We start from the raw sequence: 7,500 nt of genomic DNA, 5'->3' as shown, positions 1-7,500 counted from the left end.
TTTTTGTTTTTCTTCTAGACGAATACGATATTGAGATCTTTTCCCGGAACGCGATTGGTTTCTAAGATCACTTCCGGATCTAGGTCTTTTCCTAGTGAGTCCCGGTAAAGCCCCTAGACGGCGTATTTTTTTGAAACGAGGCCCTCGGTAACGAGACATAAAGACTCCTTAATTTTATTGAAATTTCATTTTACAGAATAAACCTAAATTAATACTGAACTAAACGATAAACGAAGCTAAATCCACTGAAGTACTACAAAGAGGAATAAGATGAATTGTATCAATATCCGTATTATTTTGTATATTGTATATATGGGAAGTTAAGGATCCTTTTCTTGATTTGTTCTGTATAGATCAAACGGCTCCAATCCGTTTTTTATTCTTTATTCATAGTTGGAAGTTCCCGCGACATAACATAATAGATCGGTAACCCGACATTTGGAGAAAAAAAAGGGGGGGGTCTTCTCAATATTCCTTGGTCTCAAGGAAAGATGATCAATCCTGATAAAAAAAAAAAAATAGAACAAATAGAGAAAGCCGACTATCGGAATCGAACCGATGACCATCGCATTACAAATGCGGTGCTCTAACCTCTGAGCTAAGCGGGCTCATATAACAGAAATAGTGCGTGAATAGGAATTCGGGAAACTATTGGGATCTTAGTTAGCTATTAGCTATTAATAATTATTAATATTAATTATTATAAATTATTATAACATATTAATTAATATTAATAATTATTAATATAATATGAATTTTGATTTTATTTTTGATTATTTTCTATTTGATTATTTATTTTTGATTATTTCATTTATTAGTAGTCACTAGCACTAGAATTTTTTTTTTTCATTCAAATCAAATTTAAAAAACGCAAAATAATACTATATACATATGAAATAATTCTATATTCTATTATAGAATAGAATATAACTATTAGTTATAGCAGTTATAGCAGATTATATGAATTCTATTTCTATTAGAGTGTAGTTCCTAAGGAAAGGATAAGATAAGGATGCAATCCAGATCCTACTGAGATATTCCTTTTGTTTCATTCGGAAAGGGAGGAGATAGGACGAAAAAAAAAAAAAGAAGAATGAATATCGACCGTTCCAGTATTCCAAACTGCGCGGGAAAAATGAGAGGGGGGGGGAACATCTATATGTGGGATATATCCATCCATATTGAATTGCAGATACATCAATGATAGAATCATTTCTGATTGGACCAAATAATGGAATGGTCCTCCAATAGATATGAAAGAAGATGGGCAAGAAATAAAATAGGAGCAGACACTTTTTCGATATAGGAATCAGTATCTAATGAATTCAATGGTTCCAACATAAATGAAAGAAGGGGATGGGATCACAATGAGATCGAGATCTCATAAGGGGGATATGGCGAAATTGGTAGACGCTACGGGCTTGATTGGGTTGAGCCTTGGTATGGAAACCTACTAAGTGGTAACTTCCAAATTCAGAGAAACCCTGGAATTAAAAATGGGCAATCCTGAGCCAAATCCAGTTTTCTGAAAACAAGGGTTCAGAAAGCGAGAATCAAAAGAAGGATAGGTGCAGAGACTCAATGGAAGCTGTTCTAACGAACGGGGTTGACTACATTGGTAGAGGAATCCTTCTATCAAAACTCCAGAAAGGATGACCTTATTTAAGTACATAGACGTACTTAAATATCAAATGATTAATCACGACCCGAATCCGGATTTTTTGATTATTTATATGAAAAATTGCAGAATTCTTGCTAAATTAAATCGATTCCAAAAGGAAGAATCGAAGATTCAGTGATCAAATCATTTACTCCAGAGTCTGAAAGATCTTTTGAAGAACTGATTAATCGGACGAGAATAAAGATAGAGTCCCATTCTACATGTCAATACCGACAACAATGAAATTTATAGTAAGAGGAAAATCCGTCGACTTTTGAAATCATGAGGGTTCAAGTCCCTCTATCCCCAATAAAAAAAAAAAGGCCTATTTTATTCCATTCCCTAACCATTTATCCTCTTTTTTCGTCAGTGGTTCAAAATGAGCTTAGCTATGTTTCTCACTCACTCTACTCTTTCACAAATGGATCCGACCAGAAATCTTTCTCTCTTATCACAAGTCTTGTGATAGATATGATCTACGTACAAATGAACATATATGGCAAGGAATCTCCATTATTGAATCATTCACAGTCCATATCATTACTCTTACACTTACAAAGTCTTCTTTTTGAAGATCCAAGAAATTCCAAGGCTGAGGTAAGATTTTCTAATGTTTTTTGAGTCCCTTTAATTGACATAGACCCAAGCCCTCTAGTAGGATGATGCGTCGGGGATGGTCGGGATAGCTCAGCTGGTAGAGCAGAGGACTGAAAATCCTCGTGTCGCCAGTTCAAATCTGGTTCCTGGCACGTGGTTAATATATCGAATAGATACTCATACAAATGAATCGATATGGATCGGGATCCATATTCTATTCGTTAATAGTCTAGATCATGATACATACTTATCCATCTAGGGATATATCTAGATCCCCCATTTTTTTTTTTGATGGGTAAAGAAAAGAATTAGATTCTGTTCCCTCTTCTTTTTTGTTTGTTCATACTGTACCTGCTCTCGCTCAAAAAGAATGTTAATACTTCATACATATTTGAATTGAAGTTAGTTGGCTGAAAACCCAAAAGTCTAGTCTAGAGAGGAATCGAAGGGTAGGAATAGACAGGATTCATTTCAGATACAGTACAAAGAAAATCTGATCCCCTTTTCATTTCTGAATTTTGAGTTCATAATTTCATATTTTCTTTCATATTCTATTTCTTCACTTTCTCTTTCTTCACTCCCTCCTACGTGACTTTTCGGGGCCCATCTAAGTGATGTGCGCGGTACAAAGTTCATGGTGCAGAACTCTTTTGATTCATCCTATTGGCTTTGCTCATCCGAAATGGATATCTTCCAAATTGGGGAATATCAATGAAGCCCCTTTAGTAGCCCATTCATAATACTGAGATGAGAGTCCAGTTATTCTGTTTCATCTAGAACAGAACATAAAAAGATTCCTTGAATATCTGGAGTCGTAGAAGTGAATATTAGTTTCTTATCATTCAATGAGCATCTTGTATTTCATAGAAATTGGGGGCAATATAATCCTTACGTAGGGGCCAGCCTATCCAACTTTCAGGCATCAAGATACGTTTCAGGCGTGGATGATTTTCATAAGAGATTCCCAACATATCATAAGATTCCCGTTCTTGAAAATCAGCACTTTTCCAAATCCAGAAAACAGACGGGATTCTAGGATTCCTCCTTGGGGCAAATACTTTTATGCATACCTCTTCGGGTTGATCCACACCATACTGTATTCTCGTAAGATGATACACACTAGCTAACAACCCGCCCGGTGCTACATCATAAGCACACTGGGAACGTAGATAATTGTAACCATATACATATGAAATGACAGCAATGGAGTACCAATCCTCGGGCTTTATTTGTAAAGTCTCTATTCCTTGGTAATCGAAGCCCAAAGATCTATGCACTAGCTCATGCTTGACTAGCCAAGCAGATAAACGACCTTGCATCTTCTTGATCTCTCCCACATTTGTATTTGTATGAGTATTTCACATTTACGATGAAATTTATGAAGATTTACCCGCTGTTTGTTATTCTGCACAAAAGCATCCTGCCTAATTCACTAATTCGTGGGAAGATACTGAACTTTTGTATTTGAAAGATGTTTCAGTTTCAGGAGGTATTTCTGAAGTAGATGGAGATTTATAGAGTAATCCTTGATCGTAATTTCCAGTATGAGTACTGCGTCCAACATGAAACTTGTGATTGGTAGTAAAATATCGATTTTCCTGTTGAGACCCAATTTGATCTTCATAGATTTCTCGAGATACTTTCTTACGAAGTTTCGTTATAGCATCTATAACTGCCTCTGGTTTGGGTGGGCAGCCCGGCAAATAGACATCCACAGGAATTAGCTTATCGACTCCCCGAACGGTACTATAAGAATCCGTACTGAACATCCCTCCTGTAATAGTACAAGCTCCCATCGCAATGACATATTTTGGTTCAGGCATTTGCTCATATAATCTCACTAAGGAAGGCGCCATTTTCATTGTTACTGTGCCGGCTGTTAAAATGAGGTCTGCTTGCCTAGGACTCGATCTTGGTACCAATCCATAACGATCAAAGTCGAATCGCGAGCCTATTAATGAAGCAAATTCAATGAAGCAACAACTGGTACCATAGAGAAGCGGCCATAAACTGGAGAGTCTTGACCAATTCGAAAGATCATTCGATGTAGTTGAAATAACTGAATTTTGGGTTGTTTGGTCAAGTAACGGAAACTCAATAGAATTAATAACTGTCTCAATGTAATCTTTTCTTTGTTTTTGATTTTGATTGTCTGAATATTCAGGAGCTAAGACCATTCCAATGCTCCTTTTCGCCATGCATAAACTGAACCAACAATTGGGATAAGCACGAAAATGAAAGCTTCTATAAATACAGATACACCCAATACATCGAAACTCATTGCCCATGGATAAAGAAAGACCGTTTCAACATCAAAAACAACAAAAACTAGAGCAAACATGTAATAGCGAATTCGGAATTGTAACCAAGCATCCCCCATTGGTTCTATACCCGATTCATAACTAGAGTTTCTCTGGTCCTTCACTAATCGGGGCTAAAACTCCCGAAATTAGAAATGCTAAAATAGGAATAAGACTTGATATTATTAGAAATGCCCAGAAAATATCATATTCGTAAAGCAGAAACATAGATGCACTCTCATGAATGTGGAATATACCGAATTAGTCGATTCAAATTGGAATTGTCAATTCATCCATAACTGCTTAGTCGAAACAACAATTTTGATCGAACCACATAGTTGAGTTTGTTTGCTGCGGGTCATGCCTCGTTTCAAGATTCATCCAATAGAATCCCACTTACCCTTTCTTCAATTCTATTTAGATATGGTGTAGACATATTATGTTCTTGTACAAATAAGACTCTCTCACTTTACCTTGGGTTTTCTATAAAAAAAAAAATAAATGAAAGAATATTTTCATTTTCATCAAAAATGAATAAAAAAAAGATTAATTCAATATTAATTATATTATCTATAATTATGTGAAAATAAAATGGAAATATTCCATTTTCAATGAAAATATTCAATGAATATAATATAATAATATAATAAAATCAAAGAAGAGGTCTGGCTCATTTTTTTTTTTCTCTTTTGTAGTAGAATGCCTAGCTCGGGATTTAGGGTATATTCTACTCGGTTGGCGTTGGTGTATTCTTTTCATTAAGATCGGGGTATAGAATCATTGTTTCTATTGATTCGATATGAATACATAAACAGAAACAGAATGCATCGACCAATTAGACTCTCTCCTTGTCCCAGATTTATACTTAATTGATTTGATTCAATCTTCAATCTGTTGAATTATGAGGAACCCTTACATAGAACAACTCATGGGTTCCTATACCCAAATTAGATACTTTTGACCTGTACTATCCCGACAGGACCCCCCAGAAACAATCGAGTTATTTAAATCGAGTTAAAAGTCTTGAAAGAGTCATCCTATTTCGGACCCATTTCTAGTACCCAAAATCGCTATTTGGAATGACTCGAAATACTTATTAATGTAATAACACCTAGTAAGACCAACCAATGGGTTAGGTTTCGTGACAATCAAAAGAGGTTTCGTTTGAAGCAAACCCACACAATGGAGCGTACCACAATGGTAGAGTCGGCCGAATCATAAATTATCTACAGAAGATAGCTCTGATGGAATCACGCGTTGTCGAACAATTCGACAGACCAAATCCCCAAAAACACTCATAGAAATAGAAGAGAGCACAAACGTTGATACCTTTAGGACCAATTCATTATTTCTGAAACAATGAATTTGGGTTGTTGTTCCACCAAAGAGCGATCAGTCGGGGGATTGGATTCCTAACTCATCCAAGTTCAAACAGACCCCTAATCTTCTTGCATAAAGTCTGCATCGGTAGAATCGACAGAATTGAAATGATGAGCAATTGGATTGGAGTAGGTTGGGATACAAAAAAATAAGTATTGTACAGAAAGATAAAAATAACTAAACTACTTGCTTTGCCTTTGCTAGGCCGGCTATACGAAGAAAAGTCTAGTCTATTTTACAATGTTTACAATGAAACTTACCGAAGAGCTTTCTTTTTGAAACTCTGGCTTTTCTACAAATACAAGAACAGGTCCTAGATCCGTGTGACTTACTATTACTATTAGATTCGATTTTGTTGGGTCAGGTTGGGGTTTTTGGCTAGGCTCGTGTTATGATTTTGACTTCATAATCAATTGGCTTGGGTATACCAAACCAAAGAAAAGGTGTATCACTCAATCTTTGATCATGGACAAGAAAAAGAGGAAACAAGCCATATGTCATTCCCCCACGAAAATGAATGAAGAAGAATTGGTTTGGGTATTCGAGATTCGAAAATACCGATCCGGTTGGATCCATTGGAATGAATTATTTTTTTTTTTTCATTTTCATGCCCCGAGGGATCGCCGTGAGCATGTGGAAATGATTCCATTTCCATGGACCAACCCACTGGCCATCTGCAAGCACGCACTAATGAGGAAACGAAAACTATACAAAAATGCAAAAATGTATAGGGCTATACGGACTCGAACCGTAGACTTTCTCGGTAAAACAGATCAAACTGATTATTATCGAAATGATTCGAACTGTTTCAAAGACCCAACATGCATTTTTTCGCATTGGGCTCTTTCATCAACTGATAGAAAGATCAGTTGAGTCCACCATATTTTTTCTTGACAGGAAGATAACGAGATGGCTCCATGTGCTCTGGATTCATTATTTGTATTCTGATCCAGGAGCAATACCAAAGTGTTTCAAAGAAGGGTTACCTTGACGTAGGTCTGCCTCCGGCCTAGATCAACCTAAGATAGAGTCTCTATCGCTCCGCTCCAACAGTCAAATAGGGTACTTCATACACCTTAAAGCTCATAGGACGAAAAGAGGTTGTTTTGAGGTCCTTATACTCATTATGCCTAGCATTGAATAGACTGGGTATTCACCTTATCAATGATCAAATCAATGATGGGTTCCGTTTGGCACATAAATTGGTGCTTGAATCGGACCGAATCAAATATTTGTCAGGCTACTGTTCTCTTGTTCCTTCGAATCCATGGAGTAAGACATCGATTTCTCCATAGAATCAATTCTGTTGATTGCATGATGGACTCCCCTGAAAAAGCATTGGCGCACGTGTAAACGAGGTGCTCTACCTAACTGAGCTATAGCCCTTGTCATAGATATCTTAACATCTAGAGAATTTATTGTCAAGATGGATATTCCATGATCCCACATGATAGCTCTCTGATCCTTTTCCTGCCAAGGATTGGTATTGCTTAGAAGTAAGATTCCATCTATAATTCCCGATGTGATGGGTCCCATTTTTTTTTTTTTCTTTATGATGATAAA

General features: G+C 36.5%; 2 non-coding genes across 2 annotated transcripts; one reads left to right on the top strand and one right to left on the bottom strand.

The window, feature by feature from the left end:
- Positions 1–535: 535 nt before the first annotated feature.
- Positions 536–608, bottom strand: TRNAT-UGU (transfer RNA threonine (anticodon UGU)). Its single transcript has one exon. It is a non-coding gene; the product is annotated as a tRNA-Thr (tRNA).
- Positions 609–2,336: 1,728 nt separating this feature from the next.
- On the top strand, positions 2,337–2,409 carry TRNAF-GAA (transfer RNA phenylalanine (anticodon GAA)). Its single transcript has one exon. It is a non-coding gene; the product is annotated as a tRNA-Phe (tRNA).
- The last annotated feature ends 5,091 nt before the right edge of the window (positions 2,410–7,500 follow it).

The sequence above is a fragment of the Tasmannia lanceolata genome, unplaced genomic scaffold (assembly GCF_043159265.1).
Source record: "Tasmannia lanceolata isolate RefF3 unplaced genomic scaffold, GAP_Taslan_0.1 ptg000475l, whole genome shotgun sequence".
NCBI classification, from domain to species: domain Eukaryota; kingdom Viridiplantae; phylum Streptophyta; class Magnoliopsida; order Canellales; family Winteraceae; genus Tasmannia; species Tasmannia lanceolata.
This window is presented reverse-complemented; position numbering and strand designations above follow the sequence as displayed.